The 13,352-nt window shown below is 36.4% G+C and overlaps 1 protein-coding gene across 3 annotated transcripts in view; it reads left to right on the top strand.

Moving 5' to 3' along the window:
• PKP3 (plakophilin 3) overlaps nucleotides 1-13,352 on the top strand; it is a 134,668-nt gene that overhangs the window by 39,630 nt on the left and 81,686 nt on the right. The gene's annotated exons all lie outside the window — the stretch shown is intronic.

Genomic DNA, 13,352 nt, shown 5'->3' with positions numbered 1-13,352 from the left:
AAGAATTGTCAGTGCATGTTGTATTGTAGGGTGTTTGGCAGAGAATTCTGGGTAATTCCAAATAGAACCACCAGCACAGTAACATAATGTGTTTGTGTATACATCATTATTCAGTTATTCTCTTACAAATAAATATTGCAGCAGCCTATTAAATATACCAGTCACTGAATACTAAATAGATTTATTACACAGCTGTGCAGGGTGTCATTAGAGTTACTGCAGCCTATAATCACCTGGCTGTAAGGCAGTCATAAATCTTTATTTATGGAGCACTCTTTTGTTTAGTAAGAAGGTGTTCTGTGGCAGAGAGCTTTGAGCTAGTTTAGTAAGTGTGCCAGTCTAATACAACAGTGTAGTAAAGCACCATATAAAGTAGGGGATAGATCACATGTTTGTAGTCTCTTCTGCAGGGTTTTGTAGAGGGGTTGGGAGCCCATTATTGATGCAACATGTCTTAGCTACTGCAGAAAATTCACTGATGTTGGTTCATCCTAGTTATAAGTTTTGAGGTATGGGCAAGACATGAGTTGGTGAGTTGTTTTATTCTTTATTTGGACCATTTAGTTTGGTATGGGATACTTATATCAATGTAACACAGTTTTAGATAGGATCCTGCCATTGGTGTCACCCAGTGTGGGATGGGAGGCTGCCATTGGTGTCACCCAGTGTGGGATGGGAGGCTGCCATTGGTGTCACCCAGTGTGGGATGGGAGGCTGCCATTGGTGTCACCCAGTGTAGGATGGGTGGATGTGATTGTCACCCAGTATGATGGTTTGTCTGGTATAGGATACAACTATTAGTGTAAGATGGTATGTCTGGTACAGGATACATCTATTAGTGTAAAATGGTTTGTCTGGTTCAGGATACATCAATTAGTGTAAGATGGTTTGTCTGGTACAAAATACATCTATTAGTGTGAAATGGTTTGTCTGGTACAGGATACATCTATTAGTGCAAGATGGTTTGTCTGGTACAGGATACATCTATTAGTGCAAGATGGTTTATCTGGTACAGGATACCTCTATTAGTGTGAGATGGGTTGTCTGGTACAGGATACATCTATTAGTGCACAATGGTTTGTCTGGTACAGGATACATCTATTAGTGCACAATGGTTTGTCTGGTACAGGATACATTTATTAGTGCACAATGGTTTGTCTGGTAAAGGATGCCTCTATTAGTGTAAGATGGTTTGTCTGGTACAGGATACATCTATTAGTGCAAGATGGTTTGTCTGGTACAGGGTGCATCTATTAGTGTTAGATGGTTTGTCTGGTACAGGATACATCTATTAGTGTAAAATGGTTTGTCTGGTTCAGGATACATCAATTAGTGTAAGATGGTTTGTCTGGTACAAAATACATCTATTAGTGTGAAATGGTTTGTCTGGTACAGGATACATCTATTAGTGCAAGATGGTTTGTCTGGTACAGGATACATCTATTAGTGCAAGATGGTTTATCTGGTACAGGATACCTCTATTAGTGTGAGATGGGTTGTCTGGTACAGGATACATCTATTAGTGCACAATGGTTTGTCTGGTACAGGATACATCTATTAGTGCACAATGGTTTGTCTGGTACAGGATACATTTATTAGTGCACAATGGTTTGTCTGGTAAAGGATGCCTCTATTAGTGTAAGATGGTTTGTCTGGTACAGGATACATCTATTAGTGCAAGATGGTTTGTCTGGTACAGGGTGCATCTATTAGTGTTAGATGGTTTGTCTGGTACAGGGTGCATCTGTTAGTGTTAGATGGTTTGTCTGGTACAGGGTGCATCTATTAATGTTAGATGTTTTGTCTGGTACAGGGTGCAACTGTTAGCGTTAGATGGTTTGTCTGGTACAGGGTGCATCTATTAGTACACGATGGTTTGTCTGGTACAGGATACATCTATTAGTGCACAATGGTTTGCCTGGTACAGGATGCCTCTATTAGTGTAAGATGGTTTGTCTGGTACAGGATACATCTATTAGTGCAAGATGGTTTGTCTGGTACAGGGTGCATCTATTAGTGTTAGATGGTTTGTCTGGTACAGGGTGCATCTATTAGTGTTAGATGGTTTGTCTGGTACAGGATACATCAATTAGTGTGAAATGGTTTGTCTGGTACAGGATACATCTATTCATGTAAGATGGTATGTATGGTACAGGATACATCTATTAGTGTAAAATGGTTTGTCTGGTACAGGATACATCAATTAGTGTAAGATGGTTTGTCTGGTACAGGATACATCTATTAGTGCAAGATGGTTTATCTGGTACAGGATACCTCTATTAGTGCAAGGTAGGTTGTCTGGTACAGGATACATCTATTAGTGCACAATGGTTTGTCTGGTACAGGATACATCTATTAGTGCACAATGGTTTGCCTGGTACAGGATGCCTCTATTAGTGTAAGATGGTTTGTCTGGTACAGGATACATCTATTAGTGCAAGATGGTTTGTCTGGTACAGGGTGCATCTATTAGTGTTAGAACGTTTGTCTGGTACAGGGTGCATCTATTAGTGTTAGATGGTTTGTCTGGTACAGGATACATCTATTAGTGTAAGATGAATTGTCTGGTACAGGGTGTATCTATTAGTGTAAGATGGTTTGTCTGGTACAGGGTGTATCTATTAGTGCAAGATGGTTTGTCTGGTACAGGATGCATCTATTAGTGCAAGATGATGATTTGTCTGGTACAGGGTGCCTCTATTGTAAGCAAGCATAGGTTGGGATCTCCCCATTGGTATAAGCTAGTATAGGAAGAGATGCTACTTTTGATTAAATTCAGTTTGCAACTGAAGGCTGTTATTGGGTCACTTGGGAGATGTATGGCTGAGATAATGTGTATGGGGTCAGTCATCTGCTCATTGGCATTGATTCCCTAACACAGTGAGCAGAATAAACTTTATTTATTTTTTGTTATACAGTATATATATATTTTCCCATGTAGCTGTGTATAAAATCATGGAGAAATGTATTTATCTTTAGTAAATTTGCTTCACAAGATAACATATTCAGAATTTAGGTCCTATGGCAAGAACCGAACATGTTTTATCTTCATTGATGTGAATAGTTTTCTTATCTGATAAATTAATGTAGCAAAGGTGTAGTGTTGTTTTAGTAGGAATATCACATGAATTCACTCACAGGCATGAAATCACTAAAGACAGAGTAAGAAAAAGTGCTTTACAGGAGTGGATTAAATGAACAGTGAAATTAAAAAACTGAAGGACTGGGCAAATAAATCGGATCTAAAATATAATAATACCAAGAGAAAAATTATGCATATTGGATCCAAAAGGCCAATTATAGTCTCCATGGTACATTACTGACTGCAACTAAAGAAAAACAGGACTTGAGAATTATTATTTCAGATGATTTAAAATTTAGTACACAATGCAGCAGTGCAGCCAGTAAGGCCAGTTGAATACTTGGTTATATTGGGAGAGGTATTAGTAGCAGAAATAACAAGGTTCTTATGCCACTTTACAGATCACTAGTTAGACCAAATCTGGAATACTGTGTACAGTTCTGGAGAGCACATCTTCAGAAAGATATAAATAGACTAGAAACTGTCCATAGGAGGATACTAAATGGTACACGGTCTAAAATATAAAACATTCAAAGAAAGAATCTATGATCTATGTATATATGTATAGTTTACATGATAGAAGGGAAAGAGGTGACATGATAGAAACCTTCAAATATATGAAGGGGCTTAATAAAGTGGAAGCTGAAAGCATTTTCCACAAAAACATAAATGCCAAAACAAGGGGTCGCCATCTAAAGTTAGAGGGTAGCAGATTCAGGAGAAATGTGAGGAAGCATTTTTTTACAGAAAGGGTGGTGAATTAATGGAATAAACTTTCAAATGAGGTGGTAAACAAAAGGCCTGTAAAGGAATTCAAAACTGCCTGGGACATGCATAAGACTATCCTAATAAAACAGTAACATGTAATATGTATAGACTTGATGGGACATGCATAAGACTATCCTAAGGAAACAGTAACATGTAATATGTGTAGACTTGATGGGACATGCATAAGGTTATCCTAAGGAAACAGTAACATGTAATATGTGTAGACTTGATGGGACATGCATAAGACTATCCTAAGGAAACAGTAACATGTAATATGTGTAGACTTGATGGGACATACATAAGGCTATCTAAGGAAACAGTAACATGTAATATGTGTAGACTTGATGGGACATGCATAAGGTTATCGTAAGGAAACAGTAACATGTAATATGTGTAGACTTGATGGGACATGCATTAGGCTATCCTAAGGAAACAGTAACATGTAATATGTGTAGACTTGATGGGACATGCATAAGGCTATCCTAAGGAAACAGTAACATGTAATATGTATAGACTTGATGGGACATGCATAAGGCTATCCTAAGGAAACAGTAACATGTAATATGGGTAGACTTGATGGGACATACATAAGGCTATCCTAAGGAAACAGTAACATGTAATATGTATAGACTTGATGGGACATACATAAGGCTATCCTAAGGAAACAGTAACATGTAATATGTATAGACTTGATGGGACATACATAAGGCTATCCTAAGGAAACGGTAACATGTAATATGGGTAGACTTGATGGGACATACATAAGGCTATCCTAAGGAAACAGTAACATGTAATATGTGTAGACTTGATGGGACATGCATAAGGCTATCCTAAGGAAACAGTAACATGTAATATGTATAGACTTGATGGGACATACATAAGGCTATCCTAAGGAAACAGTAACATGTAATATGGGTAGACTTGATGGGACATACATAAGGCTATCCTAAGGAAACAGTAACATATAATATGTGTAGACTTGATGGGACATACATAAGGCTATCCTAAGGAAACAGTAACATGTAATATGTATAGACTTGATGGGACATACATAAGGCTATCCTAATAAAACAGTAACATGTAATATGTATAGACTTGATGGGACATACATAAGGCTATCCTAAGGAAACAGTAACATGTAATATGTATAGACTTGATGGGACATACATAAGGCTATCCTAATAAAACAGTAACATGTAATATGTATAGACTTGATGGGACATACATAAGGCTATCCTAAGGAAACAGTAACATGTAATATATGTAGACTTGATGGGACATACATAAGACTATCCTAAGGAAACAGTAACATGTAATATGTGTAGACTTGATGGGACATGCATAAGGCTATCCTAAGGAAACAGTAACATGTAATATGTATAGACTTGATGGGACATGCATAAGGCTATCCTAAGGAAACAGTAACATGTAATATGTATAGACTTGATGGGACATACATAAGGCTATCCTAAGGAAACAGTAACATGTAATATGTGTAGACTTGATGGGACATACATAAGGCTATCCTAATAAAACAGTAACATGTAATATGTATAGACTTGATGGGACATGCATAAGGCTATCCTAAGGAAACAGTAACATGTAATATGGGTAGACTTGATGGGACATACATAAGGCTATCCTAAGGAAACAGTAACATGCAATATGTGTAGACTTGATGGGACATACATAAGGCTATCCTAAGTAATAAGTAGCATGTAATATGAATAGACTTGATGGGACATACATAAGGCAATGATAAGGAAACAGTAACATGTAATATGTATAGACTTGATGGGACATACATAAGGCTATCCTAAGTAATAAGTAGCATGTAATATGTATAGACTTGATGGGACATGCATAAAGCTTTCCTAAGGAAACAGTAACATGCAATATGTGTAGACTTGATGGGGCATACATAAGGCTATCCTAAGGAAACAGTAACATGTAATATGTGTAGACTTGATGGGACATACATATGGCTATCCTAAGGAAACAGTAACATGTAATATGGGTAGACTTGATGGGACATACATAAGGCTATCCTAAGGAAACAGTAACATGTAATATGTATAGACTTGATGGGACATGCATAAGACTATACTAAGGAAACAGTAACATGTAATATGTGTAGACTTGATGGGACATACATAAGACTATACTAAGGAAACAGTAACATGTAATATGTATAGACTTGAAGGGACATGCATAAGGCTATCCTAAGGAAACAGTAACATGTAATATGTATAGACTTGATGGGACATGCATAAGACTATCCTAAGGAAACAGTAACATGTAATATGTGTAGACTTGATGGGACATACATAAGGCTATCTAAGGAAACAGTAACATGTAATATGTGTAGACTTGATGGGACATGCATAAGGTTATCGTAAGGAAACGGTAACATGTAATATGTGTAGACTTGATGGGACATGCATTAGGCTATCCTAAGGAAACAGTAACATGTAATATGTATAGACTTGATGGGACATGCATAAGGCTATCCTAAGGAAACAGTAACATGTAATATGGGTAGACTTGATGGGACATACATAAGGCTATCCTAATAAAACAGTAACATGTAATATGTATAGACTTGATGGGACATACATAAGGCTATCCTAAGGAAACAGTAACATGTAATATATGTAGACTTGATGGGACATACATAAGACTATCCTAAGGAAACAGTAACATGTAATATGTGTAGACTTGATGGGACATGCATAAGGCTATCCTAAGGAAACAGTAACATGTAATATGTATAGACTTGATGGGACATGCATAAGGCTATCCTAAGGAAACAGTAACATGTAATATGTATAGACTTGATGGGACATACATAAGGCTATCCTAAGGAAACAGTAACATGTAATATGTGTAGACTTGATGGGACATACATAAGGCTATCCTAATAAAACAGTAACATGTAATATGTATAGACTTGATGGGACATGCATAAGGCTATCCTAAGGAAACAGTAACATGTAATATGGGTAGACTTGATGGGACATACATAAGGCTATCCTAAGGAAACAGTAACATGCAATATGTGTAGACTTGATGGGACATACATAAGGCTATCCTAAGTAATAAGTAGCATGTAATATGAATAGACTTGATGGGACATACATAAGGCAATGATAAGGAAACAGTAACATGTAATATGTATAGACTTGATGGGACATACATAAGGCTATCCTAAGTAATAAGTAGCATGTAATATGTATAGACTTGATGGGACATGCATAAAGCTTTCCTAAGGAAACAGTAACATGCAATATGTGTAGACTTGATGGGGCATACATAAGGCTATCCTAAGGAAACAGTAACATGTAATATGTGTAGACTTGATGGGACATACATATGGCTATCCTAAGGAAACAGTAACATGTAATATGGGTAGACTTGATGGGACATACATAAGGCTATCCTAAGGAAACAGTAACATGTAATATGTATAGACTTGATGGGACATGCATAAGACTATACTAAGGAAACAGTAACATGTAATATGTGTAGACTTGATGGGACATACATAAGACTATACTAAGGAAACAGTAACATGTAATATGTATAGACTTGAAGGGACATGCATAAGGCTATCCTAAGGAAACAGTAACATGTAATATGTATAGACTTGATGGGACATGCATAAGACTATCCTAAGGAAACAGTAACATGTAATATGTGTAGACTTGATGGGACATACATAAGGCTATCTAAGGAAACAGTAACATGTAATATGTGTAGACTTGATGGGACATGCATAAGGTTATCGTAAGGAAACGGTAACATGTAATATGTGTAGACTTGATGGGACATGCATTAGGCTATCCTAAGGAAACAGTAACATGTAATATGTATAGACTTGATGGGACATGCATAAGGCTATCCTAAGGAAACAGTAACATGTAATATGGGTAGACTTGATGGGACATACATAAGGCTATCCTAAGGAAACAGTAACATGTAATATGTATAGACTTGATGGGACATACATAAGGCTATCCTAAGGAAACAGTAACATGTAATATGTATAGACTTGATGGGACATACATAAGGCTATCCTAAGGAAACAGTAACATGTAATATGGGTAGACTTGATGGGACATACATAAGGCTATCCTAAGGAAACAGTAACATGTAATATGTGTAGACTTGATGGGACATGCATAAGGCTATCCTAAGGAAACAGTAACATGTAATATGTATAGACTTGATGGGACATACATAAGGCTATCCTAAGGAAACAGTAACATGTAATATGGGTAGACTTGATGGGACATACATAAGGCTATCCTAAGGAAACAGTAACATATAATATGTGTAGACTTGATGGGACATACATAAGGCTATCCTAAGGAAACAGTAACATGTAATATGTGTAGACTTGATGGGACATGCATAAGGCTATCCTAAGGAAACAGTAATATGTATAGACTTGATGGGACATACATAAGGCTATCCTAATAAAACAGTAACATGTAATATGTATAGACTTGATGGGACATACATAAGGCTATCCTAAGGAAACAGTAACATATAATATGTGTAGACTTGATGGGACATACATAAGACTATCCTAAGGAAACAGTAACATGTAATATGTGTAGACTTGATGGGACATACATAAGGCTATCCTAAGGAAACAGTAACATGTAATATGTGTAGACTTGATGGGACATGCATAAGGCTATCCTAAGGAAACAGTAACATGTAATATGTATAGACTTGATGGGACATGCATAAGGCTATCCTAAGGAAACAGTAACATGTAATATGTGTAGACTTGATGGGACATGCATAAGGCTATCCTAAGGAAACAGTAACATGTAATATGTATAGACTTGATGGGACATACATAAGGCTATCCTAAGGAAACAGTAACATGTAATATGTGTAGACTTGATGGGACATACATAAGGCTATCCTAATAAAACAGTAACATGTAATATGTATAGACTTGATGGGACATGCATAAGGCTATCCTAAGGAAACGGTAACATGTAATATGTATAGACTTGATGGGACATACATAAGGCTATCCTAAGAAAACAGTAACATGTAATATGTATAGACTTGATGGGACATACATACGGCTATCCTAAGGAAACAGTAACATGTAATATGGGTAGACTTTATGGGACATACATAAGGCAATGATAAGGAAACAGTAACATGTAATATGTATAGACTTGATGGGACATACATAAGGCTATCCTAAGGAAACAGTAACATGCAATATGTGTAGACTTGATGGGACATACATAAGGCTATCCTAAGTAATAAGTAGCATGTAATATGTATAGACTTGATGGGACATACATAAGGCAATGATAAGGAAACAGTAACATGTAATATGTATAGACTTGATGGGACATACATAAGGCTATCCTAAGTAATAAGTAGCATGTAATATGTATAGACTTGATGGGACATGCATAAAGCTTTCCTAAGGAAACAGTAACATGCAATATGTGTAGACTTGATGGGGCATACATAAGGCTATCCTAAGGAAACAGTAACATGCAATATGTGTAGACTTGATGGGACATACATATGGCTATCCTAAGGAAACAGTAACATGTAATATGGGTAGACTTGATGGGACATACATAAGGCTATCCTAAGGAAACAGTAACATGTAATATGTATAGACTTGATGGGACATGCATAAGACTATACTAAGGAAACAGTAACATGTAATATGTGTAGACTTGATGGGACATACATAAGACTATACTAAGGAAACAGTAACATGTAATATGTATAGACTTGAAGGGACATGCATAAGGCTATCCTAAGGAAACAGTAACATGTAATATGTATAGACTTGATGGGACATGCATAAGACTATCCTAAGGAAACAGTAACATGTAATATGTGTAGACTTGATGGGACATGCATTAGGTTATCCTAAGGAAACAGTAACATGTAATATGTGTAGATTTGATTGACCTTTTGGTTCTTATCTACTGTAAAATTCTATGTTTTCCTATATCCTCATTATCATATTCACTAAATTCTGGAGATATCTCTTACACTGGTTTTAGTGAATGTACTTTTCACGATAACTGTAGGCCGCTGAGACAGAAATAGAAGCAGCACTTTCTGCATTCAAGCACAGAGTCCGAAGTCCTTGGCAGTTGTATCTCTGTGTGACTGACAGAGGGAGGATCCTTTAGTAGTGATGGGATAAACAAAAAAATTCCACAGCACATACTTGTATTACAGTACAAATGACGGTGACAAGACAGTCATTCATGGGTTAATACAAAGCTTTCTAAATCCTACAGAACATTTCCCTTTATTCTGAAATGTAAAGTAATTCTCAGATTGGCTTCTGTGACACCTTTGGGATGTTCTAGTGTAAAAGTAAAATGCTCTATATCTTTAAATCATTTTATTTTAAAAAAAAATCCTTCCTTTTTACTTCTGCAAATGGTTTAGATAAGGTTGTACCTCTGTGCCACTCCAAATGGTCATACAGCCGGTGAGCCAATCAGGAGCAAGCATACATGCATATACTCTAATAACTGGTCATATCCTAATGTGGAGCTGAATGAGGATTTCAGGAGTTAAACACATAGTAAAATAATGAAAGGGAACAGCTTATTTTGTGCCTTTTAACATTCACTTTGTGGAGGCAGGTAAACTTAACAATGCTTATCTTCAGGCCTTTAGTTGTGCAGGCTCAGTCTTGTCTTCTGTTGCCCTGATAGGCCCAGTATAATGATACATCAGCTGGCACGTTCCTCTTGTGCCGATGTCTTGAGGCTGTACCATATCCGGTCAGGGATGTCCCCAGTTAATAGTCACCCTGTTCACGTGGGTCCTTCCCTAGCTGTGTCACTGGTGTGAAAAACTTGATCAGATAGGAGCGCAGAGAGGGTGTGTACACGCTTTTCAACTGGGTGTAGAATTTCACAGCATTGTATACTGGTCCTGTTCGCGCCTTTAAATAAGAAAAATTTTTATTGTACAGGGTTTAACATTTTCTCTCTCAAATAATATTACCAGTATCTGTCACTATCATGATTTTTTTTTTTATTAAAAAAACAATTACCTAAAGTTGTGTTACATCAAAATGTTATTGTGCTTTATTCCCCACATTGTCACATTTTCCTCACAAAGTAAAAATGGCTTTGTTCATTTGGTATCCTTTGTTGAAAATCATACCCAGGTAGGCTCAAGAGCAGCAGTGCACTACTGGAAGGTAGCTGCTTTCTTGTCATTGGGTCACCAGTGCTCAGCTAGCACACAGTAGTGATTTGCTCTTCTGGAGCTGACTTACTATGTGTTTAACTACTGCAAGCAGTAGTGCAAAAATAAAATGCCCTCCCCCATAAATCATTATTATTTGTATTTATACACAGTCATTATCAGCAATTGCAAGAGATCTGCAAACACAATAAATCTTGTCAATAAAGTTTGTATTTTTTTCAAGCCCAGAGACACACCCCACAAAAAGACTATTTTACCTTATCCCATGTATATAATTAAACTCTTTATGTTTAGTGTTGCAAGGTCAGGGTTCTTAAATCTTTAGTATGCACTCCAGCTTCACTGCGGAAAAGGGAAACAAACTACAGGAAAGCAGTGAATTATTTAACTATAGTACACAAAGCATTTTGCTGTTTATGTTTAGATAATAAGCTAATTTATGGACTTCTAGTAAAGCCTGACATAGCTTGTGGGAGGTCAGAAGCAGAAAGGGGGAACTTTGAAAGAAAATGAGGCTCAAGGACAAATTGAAAGCAAGTGTTTATGTAGTGAAAGGGCCATTATACTGTGTTTGACCATCTTTGCAGGGCTTAAACCCAAAGAGTTGCAGGGTCACAAGTGCTAAGATCACATGATTTAACAAATGAAAGCATGTGATTTGTCATTATAACTAGTTTACCTCTCCTTGTATTAGATAGATGCCAATTCTGTTCAGGCATTAACATCTTCTTGATATTCTAGTACCAGATACTCAGCCTGGAGCAAATTGTCTCTGAAAATAGTTTTCAAATTATGGCAACTATGACATTTTTGTGTGTTTGTGTAACTCATATGTCTATGAAATATTTTAAGGCAGGTGGTTTATTTTTTACGGATTTTACTTGTGAACCTTAAAGAAATATGCAACCCCAAAATGTATTTTGTTATTTTAGACAGAGAATACAATTTTAAAAAAGTTTCCAATTTCCCATGATATTCTGTGTTGAAGAGATACATAGGTCTACATGGCTGGCAAGAAATAGTGCTGCAGTCTAGTGCTCTTGCTAATGGCTAATATTCCTGCAAAACTGCTGCTATCTAGTGCTCTTGCTAATGGCTAATATTCCTGCAAAACTGCTGCTATATAGTGCTCAAGACAGGTGTACACTCCTAAGCTTACGTCCATGCTTTTCAACAAAAGATACCAAGTGAACAAAGAAAATGTGCCAATTGAAGTCAATTAGAAAGTTGTTTAAAATGACATGATCTATCTGAATCATGAAAGAAAGATGTTTGGTTTCATGTCTCTCTCAACGTTAATCACTGGGATTTTATAAAGTCTTGTTCTTGATTTCCTTTGTACAATATATTAGACCACTTGATAGGTGACCCGATACACAATCATTTTCTCTCTTCTATCTAATAGATAATGATTCAGACTGTATTACAGAGCTTTGGTTAATTTGTTTTTGATAATACTAAATCATTTGTATTCCTGTAGGAGTTGTCCCTCTCAACCAGTAAACACTAGATTCCCAGGTCATATTTGCATATAATCACACACTTTCTGTTAGCTTCACCTAAAATTCAAACTGTTCAAGCTCTTACTTAATTAATTTTTATGCGAAAATAACTTTAACATGTTAAACTACATTTAATATTTTATGATTCAGAACACAATTTTAAACACCTTTCCAATTTAATTATATTGCCTAACTTGCTTAGTTCTCTTGGTATCCTTTGTTGAAAAGCATACCTAGGTAGGCTCAGGAGCTGGGAGCTACTATATCCCTTTTATCATTGTCTTACTGATGTGTTCAGCTAGCTCACAGTAGTGCATTTCTACTCTTAATAAAGGATACCAAGAGAATGAAGCAACATTTATAAAAGAAGTAAACTGGAAAATTATTTAAAATGCTCTGCTTTATCTTATCATATTTATGGCGAACCTTGGCACTCCATATACTTCAGAACTACATTTCCCATGATGCTCGACTGGACTTGAGTGCCTAAGCATCATGGAAAATGTAGTTCTGAAACATCTGGAGTGCCAAGGTTCGCCATCACTGCTATATCTGGATAAGGAAATAAAAATTTGGGGTTTCATGTACTTTAAAGGGACATTAAACACTTTGAGATAATAAAATTAAATGATGAATGATTCATAGAAAAAAAATGAAATATACTTTCATTATTTATTTTGTCTCCTTTTCCTGTAATTCCATTCTTAAATTTTGAACTTTTCAGATCATGTTAGAAATAGAAGTGCAGACATTGGCTGCACACTCTA

Source organism: Bombina bombina, chromosome 7, assembly GCF_027579735.1.
Source record: "Bombina bombina isolate aBomBom1 chromosome 7, aBomBom1.pri, whole genome shotgun sequence".
Lineage (NCBI taxonomy): Eukaryota > Metazoa > Chordata > Amphibia > Anura > Bombinatoridae > Bombina > Bombina bombina.
Note: the sequence above shows the minus strand (reverse complement) of the source record. Positions and strands in the feature narration are given on the sequence as shown.